Source organism: Sminthopsis crassicaudata, chromosome 4, assembly GCF_048593235.1.
Source record: "Sminthopsis crassicaudata isolate SCR6 chromosome 4, ASM4859323v1, whole genome shotgun sequence".
Lineage (NCBI taxonomy): Eukaryota > Metazoa > Chordata > Mammalia > Dasyuromorphia > Dasyuridae > Sminthopsis > Sminthopsis crassicaudata.
Genome location: NC_133620.1, coordinates 93,532,255 through 93,550,794, shown reverse-complemented (window position 1 = coordinate 93,550,794; position 18,540 = coordinate 93,532,255). Strand labels below are relative to the sequence as shown.

General features: G+C 31.6%; 1 long non-coding RNA gene across 1 annotated transcript in view; it reads left to right on the top strand.

Moving 5' to 3' along the window:
• The window catches only part of LOC141565536 (uncharacterized), an 89,151-nt gene extending 70,885 nt beyond the window's left edge, over window positions 1-18,266 (top strand). The window contains exon 3 of the long non-coding RNA XR_012489049.1: window positions 1,349-18,266. This is a non-coding gene — a long non-coding RNA (uncharacterized LOC141565536). The remainder of the gene's footprint in view (window positions 1-1,348) is intronic.
• Window positions 18,267-18,540: the final 274 nt, after the last annotated feature.

Here is an 18,540-nt window from a genome sequence, read left to right as displayed (position 1 = left end):
GGTCTACTAAAGGTAATAGACCCTTTCTCAGTTTTTTAAATGTTTAAAATAAAATAAAATACCTGGACAAAGGAAAATATCAAAATATTTTTTTAAATCAAATTCATGGGCCACAGGTTATGAATTCCTAATCTAGCCCAAGCATTTTTACATGTAAAGAAAATGGAGATAAAAAAGATAACATTAGAATTTGGCAAACATAACAAATAAATTTGAATACTGTATGCAAGATTCTGGAATAGGATAATTTGATTTTCAGTGCCTCTTAATTTGTCCTCTTTAGAATTGTCCTATATTTCTTAATTCTTAATGTACTCTTAAAATTAAAAACGTATACAAGAACATGAAAAAGTATATTGTAATAAATGGGTATCAGGCCATCATATATATTACATTAATCCTAGATTAATGTCCCACCTCTGAGACTCTGTATCCATACACAAATCACATAAGTTCTCAGTGCCTTAGGCAAATAAGTCATAAAAGAGTTGCCAATCAGCACTGATTTAAAAAAAAAAAAAAAAAGTTTCCATCAGCCTACATATATAATATAGTATTCAATTTAGGAAGTAGAATAACAAATTGTAGTGCATCTACTAGAGGAAGGTCAGTAGGATGGCAAATGAATTGAAAACTATATACATATATCCCACTGATTGAAGGAACAAGGGATGTTAAAGGAGAAAATGCAAGTTTCTTGAAGGCTGTTATGTAGAAGAGAGATTAGAGTTGTTTTACTTAAACTCTTTTGGGAAGCCAGGAAGAAGGTGGTGTATTCAATAGAACACAAGACTTAAATTCAAATTTTGCCTCAGACACTTCCTAGTTGTATGGCCTATTATAACTAGGATAAAATATATATCACTTAACTTGATGACCCAGTTTTCCAAATTGTAAAATAAAAATAACAATGGAATTCACCTAGCAGGGTTCTTGTGAGGATAAAATAATAAATACAATATTACCTGATATATATCAGTTGCTATATAAATCCTTGTTTCCTTTTCCGCAGTGAATGGAAATTTAGTTTCAACATAATAGGAAAATTTCCAGGAATTAGAGTTGTTCAAAAGAAGAATGATCTGTCTCTGATGATAGAGTTCTCCATCTCTAGAAGGCAAGGTGAAAACTTGTCAAGTATACTGTAAATGGGATTCTTATTTGGGCAATTTGACTAGATGATCTCCAGATCCTTTACAACTCTGAAGTTTTCTGATTCTGGGGGAGTTCTTTAAGTCACAACTCCAAATTCTACCCTCCATTTACACAGTAATTTCTAATATAAAAATAAGTTGAAGGGATTTTCTAGTACTGGTATAGAAACTAACAAGATTTCCATCTGTTTTAGTCCCCTCAGGCCAAGAAAGGAAAAAAAAAGAAAGAAAGAAGAGAAAAGGAGGAAGAAGAAGAAAGATAAGTAAAGGGGATAGGGGTCTGTGGTTGGTGTTATTTTGGCATAGAAATTCCTTGGAGACCTAGTTGCTTCTAAGGAAATGGGAAAGAGGGGGAAAGTGAAGAGGAGTAGTATAAATAAAAAGGCATTATTTCATGAGTCATGACCAAAGAAGTGCTAGCCTCTTTCTATATATGTCATTGCTGCGATCACACTCATCAGAAGGAAGTGTGAAGTTTTAGAATTTGCTTTGCTTTAAATGAATTTGTAGGAAATGAAAAGAAAGAAGAAATTCAGATGAGTAAAATAAACATGATTTATTATTTGATATTTGGAAACCCCAAATTGTCATTTCATGATGATCATGATAATTAATTTGCTTATATAATTCATATGCCATTTTAATATTTACAAAGTACATATTTCCCAATTCTAGGAATTGCTGGAATTAGTCTAGAGTTTAGCTATTTGAAGGCCCCAGGTTGTTTGTTCAACCAATGGCATTATTCTCTTCTTAATTCAATTAAAATTGGTGTTCACACTTCATAACAGGATCCCAACATAGACTCATCTTTAGAGTTAGTTTGACACCTCATTAGCATCTTGTGATTACCTGGGGGGAGTGGAGATTCTCTATCTCACATATTAACCTAATTTTAAAAAAAGGTGTCAAAGCTTGGTATTTCTAGGAGAAAGGGAAACAAATCAAGAATAATCGTTTTGAAAAGTTGAAAGACATATTTTAGGATGGCATGATGAAACAGGAGATTAAAGAGGAAGAAAAAAGCTTTTTTTAAAAAGAACATAACCAAAAGCTTGTATTTTAGTCTTATTTCTACCATAAAACTAGCTATGTGATCTCAGACCAGATATGTACACTATATAGTCCTCAATTTCACCTTTCAGAAATTGAGAGTTAAATTAAATATTCTCTTAACTTGCTATGAAATTCTAACATTCTATGATAGTTTGACCACAATCCCTCTGATTATTCTAGCATATTACCCCCAAAAGTTAGGATGAGCTTTTTTTTTGTTTCTTGCTAGACCAATATTCTTAAAAATTAGGAGAAATGTGTCCTCATGATCTTAAGATCTATTGAGTTCTTATAATTTTTTGATCAAATTCTTATATAACCATAATAATATTAATTTTATTTCCCCTAAAATGTATCATTCTACAAATTTCTCTATTTCTGGTAATGATAAAATTTCTCCCACCTTTTACCCTTGTTAAAGACCTAATTTTCTTTTTCTTAGACTATTAGTCTAAGACAATAGACAAGTCTATTAATTGATTACCATATCTCTAATCTTTCTTTTCTCTTATCCATCCTGCACCAAATCACTCTCCTTCAAACATCATATTACTATTATATCACCATTATTATTTCTATTTGGGATTTTTCAATGATTCCCTATTATAACTAGGATAAAGTATAAAATCATCAGCATGATTTTTACAAACTTTTTCAGTGTTTCCCATATCATATTACTGCCTCTTGAATGTAGCCATGTTCTAGTTATACTAGCTTCCTAACAATTTTCCCTAAGTTACATCACATTTTCACCTATATTTCTTTTGCACAAATATTCCCTCCTTGTCTCTTGTTCTGGTGTCATTTTTAATAGGTGACCATTAATAGCTAGGTGAATCAGAAAGGTTTTCATATCTGAGAGAGATGTACATTGTATCTTCCCAGGAGATTTAAGCTCCTAAGGGCAGAAATTACTGCTTGTTTTGTCTTGGAATAGGCTTTGCATATAGTGGATGCTTAATAAATGTTTTTTTGAATTCAATTTGTTGAGTAAATTCTAAAGTGAAATGATTGTTGAACTGCTATAGTGTAGCTAAGTGGTAATTATCTTAATCTCTGCCACTTTGATTCCTGGTGATTCAATTTCAATGACTTAAATTTTTTTGTTAAAGTCTCTTTAATGTTACTTTCCTCTCTCCATTTCTGATGTAACATACATTTGTTTGTTTCTTTATGTACAATTCACCTCATTGCTTATTTCCTTAGTCCATAAATAATGTCATTTTTCTTTTTTCCTCTTGCTTTCCAAAGGATTACTCTCACTCTCTGAAATTCAAGTAAGATTAAAGAAGTGGAATGTTACTTTCTAATCATTAATATGAATACAGGAGTGTGTGCATTATAAAAATAATGGCTCCATTGCACATAATCAAAACTAGTATCAGGGTAGCAGCTATATGGCACAATGGATAGAGCGCCAGCCCTGAAGTCAGGAGAACCTGAGCTCAAATCTGGCCTCAGACACTGAACACTTCCTAACTGTGTGACTCTGGACAAGTCATTTGATCCCCAATGGCTCAGGAAAAAAAAAAAAATTGTATCAGTTTTCATAAACAAAAAGATGGGAGCAAAATTAAATGAGGTGTCATCAGAATGCTAGATAAATAGTTTAAAAGTTATTCTTAAGGGTTCTTTCCTGGCTAAAGGGCCAACATGTATCTTGAGGAAAGTTGGTACATATAAAAAAATCCATAAGGAACCAACATTCAAATTCAACTAATAATTTATATCTATAGACCTCCAGTAAGCTGCAGTGGGGTATGTTAACTTTCCATGTCCAGTCTCCTTATATTTGTATTATTTGAAGACAAGCCATACTACAAAAAGGGCATTAGCAATACAAAAAACATTTTTATTATTTATAAAGATGATATGAAAAGTATGCATTTGATTGCAAAATGGATGTATTAGCTAATAGAACACTTAAGCACTCCTGCTGTTCTATCATGAACTTCTCTAGAAGCCACATAATTACAAAATCAGTTGAGGCTTGAATCTTAGAGCTGCCCATTGCAGAGTATAAAGGACATAATTTTAACTCCACTAAAGTAACTGCCTCTTTCTACCACTAAATGCATTTGTAATAATGTTCTTTTCACTGTAATCTAGGTGCCCAATCTCAGGAAAGACAGATTTTTCGATAGTCCCAAATCAATTCTTCCTTCATCGTATATTTACTCTTTGACATACATATATCATCTCTGGTCTGTCTACAAAAATGTCCATCTGTAAGGATGGCATTCTTCCCATTTAGAAATCATTTTTGCTTCATTTCATTAAGACATAGATTTTAAATAAGATTGGATTTAGCTGGACATTGGATTTAGTAGGATGGGGGAGGGCAAGAAAAATCACAACCTCACTACCAGGAATGTGTACCATTTGAGATTACAGGCAATAATATTAATTTTTTTGGAAATGCAGCTTCTACATTATCAATGTGTTATATAGATTTTTCTTTTTAAAAGATCAGGAAAATGCTATTTATTCTTTGGAAGTTTAAGCTTTCATACTTCATAAAGACTGTTAAAATTTCATCAGGGTTTCAGGGTACACTGTATTGTGAACCCCAAAGCAGCTACAAGTCTAGAAAGTATAAAAATATATGTAATCCAATGTTCCTTTTTATCTTACATGAAAGTTCCTGTAATCATCTCCATGAATGTTACTATGTTTTAGTCTTCAAAACACTGAAACATGTAAACAGTTTAGGAATTCTATCAAAGTAAGGCTCCCAAAATGCTTGCACACACATAAAAAAAATTGATAGGGGAAAATCAGTAGGCCAATAAGAATTTATTAAGTATATTAAACATTGAAAAAAATCAACTTTAATCATATCATGAAGCTCTTCTCCATTATTATAATGACAAAAATTTGAAATCCTCTGACATGTGGCAAGAAAAGATTCTCCTTTCAAGCAATTTTAATTGCAAAACTTGAATATATTTACATCTTACATCTAATTTTTTTTCTTTTCCACAAGATACCTTAAAGAAAAGAAAATACATCATGTTTTAGAAGGGCACATTATTTACAAGCATATATTATTATATTAGAAAACATCTGTTCTGAATTTTGCAGCATGTTAAGCATATTTTTATCTTAGTATTCCCAAAGTAGACCTGATTACTAAGATGAAGCCACCTATTATTTTTATATTTCCTACTACCCAAGCCAGGAAGACATCTTTGGTATTCTTGAAACACTCTTCCATTAGTGGAATATCAGTTTTAACTAAAATAAAAGTTGCATTAAAAACAGCAGGAAAACTGACCCCCTTCCCACCTCCTGCCCCTCTGCCTCAGGTCATTCCCCACAGTGGAAATGAAAGCTTATATAATAAGATCTGTGTCCTACACAGCAGTTGTTAGCTGTTTGTAGCTAATTAGTTACTCAAAGGAAACCATAATAATTTTCAACAGTGCCCCAAAATGTTTAGATTGACTTTTCTGTTTACAGTATCTTACTGGAAAAGGTGTAGTAAATCAGCAGGGTTATGGAAAAATCTTTAATGACGTTAATATGCTTTAGGAGCTCCATTAAAAATGTGGCTAGATAATATTTGTACATCAACTTGGCTTATGCTTTTAAAAGAAAATGTTTTAGCATACACTTAAGTGATTTCCCCTAATAAAGAGTGGGTGGAGTGGAAAGATAAGTCAATTTTGAGCTCAAAGTTTTCATTTACTGGAGTGAATAGTGTTCTCCCTTTCTTCTCCCATCAACACTTTTTAATTTATTAGAAAATTGAGAATTGAAAAATAACTCAAATTTATTGCTATAGCTGTCCCCTAAATGACAGAATTTCTCTCCTCATATCTTTATATAAATTGTGTTTTCATGGTGGCAATTTTGGAAATCAATTGTGGAAAAAGTACACCAAAGTATTCAAAACCATTAAGAAATCTTTATTGTTATTATTATTTAAAATAGTAGCTTAATCCTTCTGTGATTGAATGATATCAGGGAGGTAAAGAAAAAAAAAAAAAAGAGTTGTTTGGGATTCAGTTTCCACATCAATAAAACGAAAGTGAGAAGTCTTGTGCTTGCTATCTCTAAGTCTCTGATTCTATGCAGTTATAAATCAGGATATTCTAGGCTCAAGTTTGATCTCTGCCCCAGGCATCCCAATTACAGATGAGATGAAAAAAGCATTTCTATACTGGGATTTCCCTGTCTTGATGAAAACTGGAAGTTCCCTACACTAATGAAAGCATGGGTCTTCTGTCTGCCCCCAAGTACATTTTAGTTAGCATTCTAGATGAGTGTCTAATTAATACATTGTGAAGAGTACTCCATGCTTTTATCCAATTTTATTGCAGAACTTTTTGACTAGTATGTGTGTTTCTTTTTGAGAAGCATAAACACAAAGTAATATCCAGAAATTAATGGTAGCTACAAAGAGTATAAGAACCTATGAACACAATATTCTTACATGATTCCCATTCCTTCATTCTTCTCCCCATTACCTTCCAAAACCTCTTAAAAAGAAGAGAAAACATAATTAGTAAAAAAAAAAAAAAAAAAAAAAAAAGGTTCCACATAAAAGGCAATGCCAAACAGATTGTCTGACAATGGAAAGAATATCAATTTTCCAGACACTGATATAACTTAATTATACAAAAGCAGCAGGAAGACTGGAAAAGAAATACAGCAACATGAGCTCTGTTGAGGTAATTTTGTTCCTTTTGTTCCTTTTTATTTAAAATTTTTAAAAAATATATTTCTTATCTAAGAATTTAGGAAACTAAAGAAGGCCAGAGTGAAGTTTTCCCAAGGATTATTATAATACACTAGTATTTTTACTGTTTTGTGTGATTACTATTATTGTCCCTGAAGAACATAGCAGGTATGTTGGGAGATATACAGGGTATGTCTAAAAAGTGATGTGGACTGATTTGGAGAGAAACAACTATAATAGAATAGATCCTTGTAATGTTCACCTTTCCCAGTTCACCATATACCCTAGAATCTCAGGGGTAAAATGTTCTGGCTGAGTGTTGTCCATTTTAGAATAGTCATCCTGAGAGACTGGGCACTCATTCCAGTGATACTGTCATTTTAATGAAACTTTCCTGCTCCCTTGAAATTTAAACTCCCTTCTATGGCTCTTTTATTTGATAGTAGATTTGAAAAATTTGTAAATATCCAAAGCATTTAGAACCCTTTTTCTTGCTTAAAGTGGGAGAAGGAACAAGTTGTGTAATACTATTTAGGATGGGGGGGGGGGAGGCGGATAGTGGTGGAGAGAGTATATACCTGTGTTTTCATTGGCACAAGGAATTCTTGGTGAGGAAATTCCCTCTTATAGTTTTAGACAATTGCCTGTGGCACTGAGAGATTAAGCTACTTGCCAGCTGTGGCAAAGTCAGTATGTATCAGAAGCATAACTTGGACCCAGGTCATCATGACCTTGAGACCAGCCTTCTATCCACTTATTCAACATTGCCTTTCCATCTATTTAAAACAACATAATTTGGAAGTAGAACTAGAAATTCAGGTGACTGATTTATGCAAGTGTGTGGGGCCTTTGATCTAAAATCTGGTAGCAATGTTTTATGATTTTTCTTTTGTAAATAATTAGTATCTCACCCAATTCAATTCAATGCTTATTTATTAAGCACTCTGCTGGCTACTTTGGGAGGTAATAGGATTTCAAAGACCCAACACTGAACTTTTATCTCTTATACTTTACTAGGGGGGAAACAACATATACAGAGATAAATAAGTAAAAAAAATATAAACCTAGGCTATTAACAAGGGAAGGTAGATTTGTTTCTTCTTGGATAGTCTATGGATTTGGTCTTATAGGTTGAGGGTGAAAACACTAGAGATTCACATTAAGCTTGTATCATAAAGTCATTTATGTTTCCAGTTCTCCAAATCAATGTGAATAATAAACTATTTGTAATTTTTTTAAGCTCAGGATTAGGTCATAGGATTTGGAGGTAGAAGAGACTTTAAATGCGATTGAACCAACCACATAATATTACAGAAAAAAAAAAAAAAGAATCTTTGGGAGGAAGTGGCTTGCTAGTAAGTATTGAAGGCAAAATAAAAACTTAAATTTAGAGTTGAAAGCAATACTGCAGATGCCCCAAAATAAAAGAAGGATAGATCAGGAACCAGAATACACCTCAGATGTTATCTAATCAAACTCTCTTCATTTTACTAAAAAGGAAATAGACCCAGAGAAGTTAATTGCTTTGGAATAGGTCACATGGGTTGTAACTAGCAGAACTGGTACTCCCAAACTGGTTTTGTCTATACATCCCATACAATACTTGCTCCCTATTTGTTTGGTTCAGAAATGTACATGAATTCATGTGTGTAGAGTTTGGATTGCCAAGAATGTAAGGTCTTACTATCTCATAAATATTATTAGGCTCTTCATCTGGAATAATTTTAATAATATTCTCTGAGACTGTGTACTTCATTCTTCATTGAAAAGCAGTCACCTCAAGTGGGAATGTTGCAGCTGTTTAACAGCTGCCCTGCAACACTAAATATCAATTTGAAGACAGGAAACTAGACAGAATAATATATCCAATTAGAATTTCATGGGGAGGTGGGGAAGAATATTAGTAAGCACCTTGATTGGAAATTGTTCAGAAAATTCTCTGATCTTATTTTAGAATGCAAAATGAAGCCCAAGTATATTCTGTGATAAGAAGATGAGAACAATCATGTTTCAAAACTTAAGCAAAGTGATTGTTACTCCCTCAAAGTCCTAATAATATATAGACGGATAGTGATGTCCATAAAGTCTATAAAGGAATGTCCAATATATTTTTGAAAAATCTAAAATATGGTATAACTAGATTTTTATGTATTTGTAACCCAGACACAGTGTATATATGTCCTGCTTTATACATGAAAGATTTCCTGTAAAATGTTTCTCTAGTATATTGAATTTTAATAAATCAAATTATGGGGAGACAGGCAACATGAAATAGAGGAAAGAATGCTGAAGTTGGAATCTGAAGATAGAAGTTTTTCTATTGGCTCTCTGTTGTGTTTTTAAGGAAGACACAATTTTTTTGAATCTTAATTTTCTCATCTACAAAATGAACAGAATAATATTTGCATTGCCTACCTCTGTTTTTTGTGAGGAAAGAACTTTGTAAGCCTTTTAAGATTTAAAGAATGTCTCTGAGTTGTCAGCATCATCATTCTTTTGCCATGATAATTTCAGGGGCAATGCCACATCTTGGGCAAATGTGTTTTCCTGTTTTGTACCTTGCCTAATTTAAATAATCTGACACTCAACTTCCTGCACTCAGGAAGTCCTTCACTATAGTCCTTCACTAAATTTAAGTTTGGTTCCTTTCTTTCTGATAAATACATCATGTTCCAAAAAGAAGTACTTAAGTTAATTCTTCTCTTGATCAACATATTTGTAGATTAAAATAACTTTCATATGAATAAACTCCAAAATTGGTAAACATATGAATAAATATACAAATAAACTCTAATTTTTATGAATATAAAATTTCATTTGTTTTTCCTATTGGAGACACACCTGTGTAGGTAATTTCTGGTAGCTATTGTTTTGGGAGGAGAAAAAAAGATTATTGTCTATGAGAGACATTTAAAAAAAAATCTTTTTTTTTTTTTTTTTTTTTTTTTTTTTTTTAAGTCTGGATTTGATAAGGTGCATTTTTGAGCTTATGTCACTCTAAAACTATTCCATGAATGAAATCTTTGTTGTTTTGTTTTCCTCTCCCTGGTTACTATTTAAATGTTTTAAACAGTGCTATGGCCTTATTGTTCAAAGTAAAATTAGATTTCTCCTCTTCCAAAAATAGAAGGAAATTTGTTATGATGAAGCAGGTTGACCAAGTTTGAATAATTTCTATTACATTTTTTATCAATAGAACAATAAAAACCACAAGTATGCAAAATGATCATTAGTTATTGAATATAATGATAATTCTCTTAATACTATGTTTTCTCAATGCTTTTGTCTCCATGTTTTTTGCTTGTTCTCTATATCTTTTTAGGAATAATTAAAATACCATGTCTGTAACATATTTCTTAATATGTGCTTCTCTCTTGTAATGGCTCTTCTTTGAGTTAACTTTTTTTTAGAGGTCTAGACTTATGAAATCATTAGTATAGGAAAAAAAGTATACTATCATTACAGGTTGAGGAAGTTAAATGACTTGTCCAAAGTCAGATTGCTAAGAAATAGGACATGACATTAGAGGTTCCTGGCTCCAATTTTCAATGATTATCTTATATACCATGTTGCCTTTCTGAGAACTACAGGGAATTCTTATCATACATTATTGTGTACTTTAATTATCTGTGTAATCCCAAATAGACTAAGGGAGGTATTGTTTAATATTTTTATCTTCTCCAGCACCTAGCACAGTGCTCTACGAAGATGGATATATTTATTACAATTCTGTCCAGTTGCATCACAGAATAATATAAACCCTGGTAAATTTAGGGGTATAAAATACCAATGTCTAATTTTAAAATGGCTGGATATTTAAATTTAGTTCCATAAATAACCAGAAGTCTATTTGAAGTTCTATTTCTACTTCAGAATGGCTGCCATATTGTGAAAGGTAGGAGGGAAGATGAGGTAATCATGGGTGGGTGAGTTTAAATGCAGATGTTATTGGGCTCAGCTACTGCCTAGGATATTAAAAGTCTTGCTTCTTTTATGTTATCACTTAAATTGTCTAATTCCATTCAGGTGGAAAAGTAATCCAATTAAATCTTTCGCATGAAAATTTGAAACCTAGAAGAATATTGTCAAGAACTTTCATATTATAACTGTTAGTAGCTATTTCCATGGCTTTCATCTCTTCTAGGCTCCAGGATTCTTTTCTTATTTTTTTTTCTTTTTACCAAAAAGCCTTCTTTCTGTCCTCTGAATTCATTTTCAGAAATTGTGCCTATGAAGTTAGAAAAAGCTAGAAGCCCAAAGTAAAAGCCTGTAGGCATTGTTTCACAGAATGATGTGAAAAAAAAAATCACATTTGCTGTTCTATTGATTGAAGGAACAGATGCTCATATAAGTCTGAAAACTGAGATACATTCATACTTTCTCACATAAATAGTAAAGTATTCCAATAGTGTAGCTAATGAGGAACTTAGTCCAAAAAGGTGGGGAGGACAGGAGTATAAGTAACTTGTTGAATTAGTTGTTTCCTTTGTATTGAAAATAGAAAATAAATAAGAGTATTATCTATATTTTTTTAAAAAAGACTGAAAAATGATGTGCCACTGTATAAATAGGTAACATAATTTGCATTATAATTGATAATTCACATTGTTTTACATGCACACATAGAAATTACTGTGTATTTATGAACATTAATTTTAAGATTTCCTTCATTGAAAATTATAAACTATCAAGGGAAAAAAAGTCAGACATTTTTAGGCCTAATTTATGTAATTGTTGCTTAAATAGATAACATATTCCTCTCCTATTTATATGGCACTTTTAACCTCTGTAATTAGTCAGTATATTAAAAAAACAAAAAACAAAAAACTACATTGCAGGTGAGATTATGTTAATACACTTAAAATTAGTTAACAGAAGTTAACTGAATCCTAAACTCTTTCACTGTCCACCACTGCACTGATGCTATTTGTGATGTGTAAATAGGCAGGTAGAAATGAAGTTCTACACAAAAACTCAAATTAAGAATCAAGATTATTGTGTGTAATGTTGAAGTGGTATAAAGTGAACTTTTCTTTTAAGAGAAAACTTTGAATAAGCCTTGCAAAACTCTTTGGAGTCAGGAAACTTCTCATTTTACAACTGTAATTTAAATGTACTTTTTCTTGAGGGAAAAAAAGGTGTTTTATCCCAACGTTTAACATTTGTATTTTTTTTTTCCTTTTTCATTTCAATCTTGTGATCTGTAAAAATGTTATTGAATAACTTTCTATTGTCATTTAAAACATTGACTTACATTTTGCTGTATTTTGTCTTGTTAAAATGGTATTGAAAAAGAAAGGTCTGATGTAAGTAGTTATTTCATAATTTGCCTATGAAACAGTTTTCCCACATAACATTTTATTTACAGACAATAAATTAAATGTCTTTGGGCAGTATCAGTTCATTTATGGTTCCAGGCAGACATATAACAATGTATCTTTTTTTCTCTTTATTTCAGGAAGTTTCCACACCACATGATGCAGTCCTAAAATGAGTTCTAAATCTATCAACAAGCATTTATTAAAGTGCCTAACTGAACAGAAATCTTTGAAATAATTGAGAAATTGATGTAATTTTGAAAATATATGGTTTTTATGTATGTCTTTAAACATGGTATGTTATTCCTAGAACCAAAAATATAAAAGATTATTTGTTTTCTTTTTTAAAAAAATCAGAACTGTTTCTTGGCACCCATTCAACATTTCAAGGGTAAGAAAATATATTTGTGATGGAAACATCCTCAGACAATAGTGCTTCCCAAGATCTTGAGTAAGTTATAGAGCTTAAGACTTCACAGCTTAAGGTTATAAATTTAATTACATTTATGTAGACTTCACTGCTCTGTAAAAAGAGTGCCAATCCCTGAATCTGTATGCTTTTAAAAAGCACTTTGATAACTGTATTTCAGTATATTTGGTTTCTTTATAATTTTACTTATTTTATTTTTAAAACATTATTCAAAAACGGGATCCATAAATTTCATCATTCACCAAAAAAAAGGTTTAAAAAAACCCATGCTCAATAGAAAAAAGTGCTTTGGTAGGGTCAGTTATCAACTCAAAATTTAAAGAAATTAAATTAAATAATTGTGGGGATTCAAATGATATAAATGTAAATTATTATTATTATCATTGTTAAATATAATCTACCAAAGATTTTTTTAAAGTAACCCCTCTAAATATAGGTCAGTTTTGTCTATGAACTTTACATAAAACATTCTTGTCATATCACTAAAAGCAATTTATAAACTCTAACCATAAAACTATATATATGCTAAGTAGCAAAAGTGGTATGACAAAAAGTCCCAGTAATACAGAGAACAAATGAATAATCAGCAATTATTGAACAAGCCATCCCAAAATACTATGCTATTTATATTGGCTTTATTAACTAATATATTTTAAAAATCTGTTCTATACCCATGCCATAAAACACCTATTCATATGTTATAAATATAGAAAATACCTTACATTAATGAGAATGCTATGTTTGATATCACATGGAAAAATGTACTCTGTGTAAAACATAGTACCAACTTAATAGAACACATAGAATAAGATGATAATAATGATAATGATAATGATAATAATAATAATAATAACAATAATAGTGGACATAGCACTTTAAATTTTCCAAAGCACTTTTCATATACCATCTTATTTGATCCAAATACTAACCATATGGAATATAGTTCATTTCAAAATTATTCTCTAAAAAGTTTTATAAAATTGTGCTACTAATTTCATATATTCTTTCTTTTCTTTTTTATCTTTCTCTTTTCCTTCTTCATTTTTCTTCTAGACAAGCTTCCTCATATACAAAGTTGGAACAGGTTTTTGAGATCTTTCTGTTCAACTCACATTTTACAGATGAGAAAATTGAATATCAGAAAGGTTTAAGTAATTTGTCCAAAATTACACACATATATTAGTATCAGGGACAGAATTTGAATATTTTTGAGTTCAGTGCTTCGGTGTTTCTATTAAATTGATAGCCACCATACCAAACCTTCCAAAAAGCATCCACTGTATTACTATTATGAAATTTAGCTAGTTAAAAAAATTCCTCAAATTTACCATGAAAACCTATAAAGATGGCAATAAATTCTGTAGGGAAACAATACAACTTAAATGAAATATTTTTGAATTGTTTATTGTCAATTGGAGAACAAATAGACAGTACTTATTTCCTTTAATTATTCTATTAGCAAAGTATATAAAATATAGTATCCATGCATTTTAATATATTTGAGATTATTAGAATTGCAAAGTTTCCTCTGAGTTCTATGCTGTCTTGGCAACTATTATTTTGGTTTGATTTATTTTTTTTTGGGGGGGGAAAGGTTGTTTTTCTTTTTTTCAAGACATTAATGATGATGATGATAATACTACCAATAATAACATAATAAATTTACAAATAACTTTAAGATTTGAAAATGTTTCATAAATATCTCATTTTAGCTTCACACACACACACACACATACACACACACACACAAACACAAAACCTGGGAGATAAGTTCTATTATCTTTCCTTTTTGACAGATGAGGAAATTAAGGAGACCAGAATTGAATCCAGGTAGTCTGACTCCAAAACCAATGAGTTCTGTTTTGTTTATTTGGTTGTTTTGTTTTGTTTTCCCCATGTCACACTGTTTGCAATTAATTTTAATTCAGCCAGCATTTATTAAGTCCTTACTATGTTCCAGGTAGATGTTCTAGGTAGATTCTGGGGGTATAAAACTGTATCTGCCTGAGAGCAGGGAGATGGTGGGAAGAAACAACAGTACATAAATCCACTTAATATAATGGAATTTCTAAAGAGGAGAGTCTGAATAAATTAGGAAAAGTTTCTTCTAGGTCTCAGCACTTGAGCTTATATTTCCCTGCTTACTTTTTGTGGTCAAGTAAAAAAGAAAAAATGATAAAGGAATAAAGGTGTCCAGTAACAAAGGCATTTTAAAATAACGAATGCAACTGTTTTACTGTTTTAGTTTAATTTTTTTCACTTTAGTGAAATTGAAATCCATTCTTAGCTGTATTACATCCAATACACATTTAAATTAGTCAATTAAAAGTAAAGAAAAGGTTTGACTGTCAAGATATTTGTTTGTTTGTTTATATGTCCAATTCAACAAGCAAATCTTCAATCTAGGTCATGCCATCACAAAGAGGAAGGGATTGGAGCCTGACATTGAGATGCTCTATTTCACACACTTGCCCTCTGGAAGGACTGGCAAAGGCAGTCACTTAAATTAAGTACAGGTCATCAGACAAGATAGCTAATCTATTCCTGAGACAGACAACTTCCACAGCTCAAATCCCCATGGCCTTTAAAGAGATACAATGAACTACTTCTTCCTGTACCTCTGTCAGTTCATGTTAGGCTCCTGCTTTTTTTTTTTTTTTTTAAGTGATATTTCATGTATTCTGTAACTTTCTTGCTCAAAGCAAGGAGAGTGCTTTGGTTTATTTATGACCTGCTAACATTAAGCAAAACAAAATGAGTTCCCATCAGCCTGAAGATAAGAAATAAAACAAAATTATTCTGACATTTTTAGCAAACCAAGCTAAAGGCTTACCAAGTTTAAGGGGGAAAAAATTAAGTAATTAAAAAAAAAAAAAAAAAAGAAGAAAGACATGGATGTATGAATGACCCATTGAAAGTGGTTACCCCGATTCCAGGGTATTTGTGCTACATCTAGTATACCACCATACTAATTTTAACTAAATGAATAGTGTTTTTTTCCCCCCTAATTCTTTGATGTTTCTAGGATTTCTTTGATGTGGGTACTCGCTCCAATAGTATCCATCCATGAGTTCTTAACCTTTGGTATTCTTATTTGTACCCTTCAATAAATCTTCTATATCTATCAAATGTGTTGAGCTATAGCTAATCTTGTAGGTCTTCCTCTAGATGGTTTAACATTATATGAATGCCAGTGAAATAATTGCACTGTCCTTTTATTATTCTTTGCTCTAGCTCCTTAATTTGAAGACATCCTTTTTCTGAAGAGTTGGGATAAACATAGAAAAATGAGAAAACCTCTATTTCTAGGATAATATCCTCTATATGAATAGTTTATTTGAGAAAAATGAAAAAAAACATTTTTGGATAGAGAAGAAATATTTTTAGGTGAGCTAAATATCAGCATTTTAAAAGATGAATGTATATCACTTAAAATATTTATAGAATTCCCCATCTTAAAGAATCCAGTGTGAAAACTAAGATGCTATAAAAGGAAGCTATTTAGGCAATAAGCATTTACTAAGCATAACTACAAGCAAGGGACCTTGCAAAGTGCTGAAGATACAAAAAGCTAGGCAAAAGGCAGTTCTTGTCCTCAGGGAACTCACAGTCTAATGGGTAAGAAAACAGCAAAAAAATAGGAAATAATTAACAGAAGTATTTGAATTAAGAGGGATTAGGAAAGGCTGACTATAGGAGAAGCTGGGACCTAAAGGAAACCAAGCAATAAGGAGGTGGAGATGAGGAGGAAAGAGCATTCCAAGCATGTAGAGCAGACGGACCAAGTGGTTGGAAGTCTAGAAGGAATATTTTGTGGAACACCAAGAAGGTCAGTATCACTGGGGGAAGAATAAGGTATAAGAAGACTGAAATGTGGGAAGCGGCAGGTTATGAAGGATTTTGAATGCCAGAGGATCTTCTAGTTGATCCTGGAAGTGAAAGGGAGCCAGCCCATAGAGCTTATTATGTATTTAGGTGACATGGTCAAAAAGTAATAGGGAAGTTATTTAACCTCTTTGTGCCTCAATTTGCTCCTCCGTAAAATGGGGATAATTAAATCTGTCATTGTGAGGCTCTATCTTAAAGAGCTCTAAAAGCATTAAATCATTTATGTTAGAGATTGCCGTGTATTATTAGTATTGGTCACAGAAATAAGGAACACTTTCTATTTTAACATTTTCATTTTGTTTGCTTATATCAATCATACTTTCATGTTACTTTAAAGTGACAGACCCATTTATGTGTTTGTGACAGACCACTTATATGAAAATTCATAAATCTATGAGACCACTGACACATCTGAGTTGAGTATTTGAATATAGTATTTAGTGTATTTTGAAGAAAGTTAATAAAATATTCAATGCATAAGATTACAACTGGCTTGCCATATAGCTTGTTAATTACACAAAAGCATATCTTGTGTTACAAGTCACCAATCTGAAGGCTCTTAATATTTGCAAGTATGAGGAGACACTGAGATATGATTAACAGTAGTGATCTGTTTACCCAACATCACTCAATTCGGAAAGGAGGGCAAGCTGTATTTGATCTTGTAAATAAAAAATGAGTAGCCTCAGATAGAGAAGAAGCTTTTTAAATAGACCATACAAAAATATTTTCTAATCAAAGAATTCTCAGTTGTGACACTTAGAAGAAATCTGAACTATGAAAATGTTTGCCTGTGTTATGATTGGAAAAAAAATTAATTCTTAAATGACCATTTAAAAAATTCTCCTCTAACATTCATTTTCTAGTTGATCATAAGAAAGGGATAGAAAATCATTGCCCTAGACAAAAAAAAAAAAAAAAAAAAATGTTCTTTGATGTGCTTTGAATACATCCAAAATTAGGTTATAGGAATACTATGTGTTCCAAAATATTTATTACAGATAATCATATGTCAGGCTAAATAGTCTGGTCACATTACAATGACTAGACCCTTGAATTGAACAGAACAAGGTCACCTTATAAATTTTATTCCCAAAAGATTATGGGTCAGTCTGACCCAGGAAGAAATTTAACTCTTCTAAAAGCCATCAATTTATAATTTAAATGTATGGGTCCATGACAGTTGATTTTGCTATGCCCCACAAGACTTCTAATATTTCAGTAGATGTGGGAAAATGACTAAAAACACAAAGAAAAATCTTGTAAAATAAAGATTTTTTTACTTGATATATGAATTGAACTTTTTAAAAGGCATGGTTTGAAAAGAGTCAAACCCCAGATGAAAGGATGGAGAACATGTGTGGCTTTAGTCTTTTCCTTTCACTATAAGTATGTAATTTTTAATTTGAGTCTTAAGATAAGGCCTTCAATATCAGTGAAGTAGCATGGATTGGTAGCTAGAAAGCTGGACTCACATTCAAGAACAACTCAGTTTGCATCTCACTGCTGATAGTCACAAGCTACATGACCACAAATGAATCACTTAATCACCTCAAGCTTCAAACAGTTTTCTAAGGCTGTAAATTATAGGTCATCTTTGATCTGCCTTTAGAGAGAAAAATCAGAGGTCTTGGTGAAGTAACACATTGGAGTCAGCAATTCATTTGATAATTCTTAAAGAAAAACACTTGGAAGTAGATCTAAAAATATACAAAAAAAAAAAAAAAAAATAGAAATCAGCATGAGTTAAAGTTGACCTGCGATCAGGGGATCCTACTTAGATCAGATCTTTCTTTTTATGGGAGAAGAAGTGTCTGTCCTTTCTCTATGATCCATACTTTGAATTTAATTTATGTGGAAAATATCTATTGTGAAAACTCCCTCAATCAATGTTTGTTAAAAGATTCTACAATCATAGATATAGAGTTGGAAAGAATTTCAGAAGCTATATAATTGAACCCTTTCATTTTCTAAGTGAGTAAACTAAAATCTAGTGAGGTTAGATGTTTT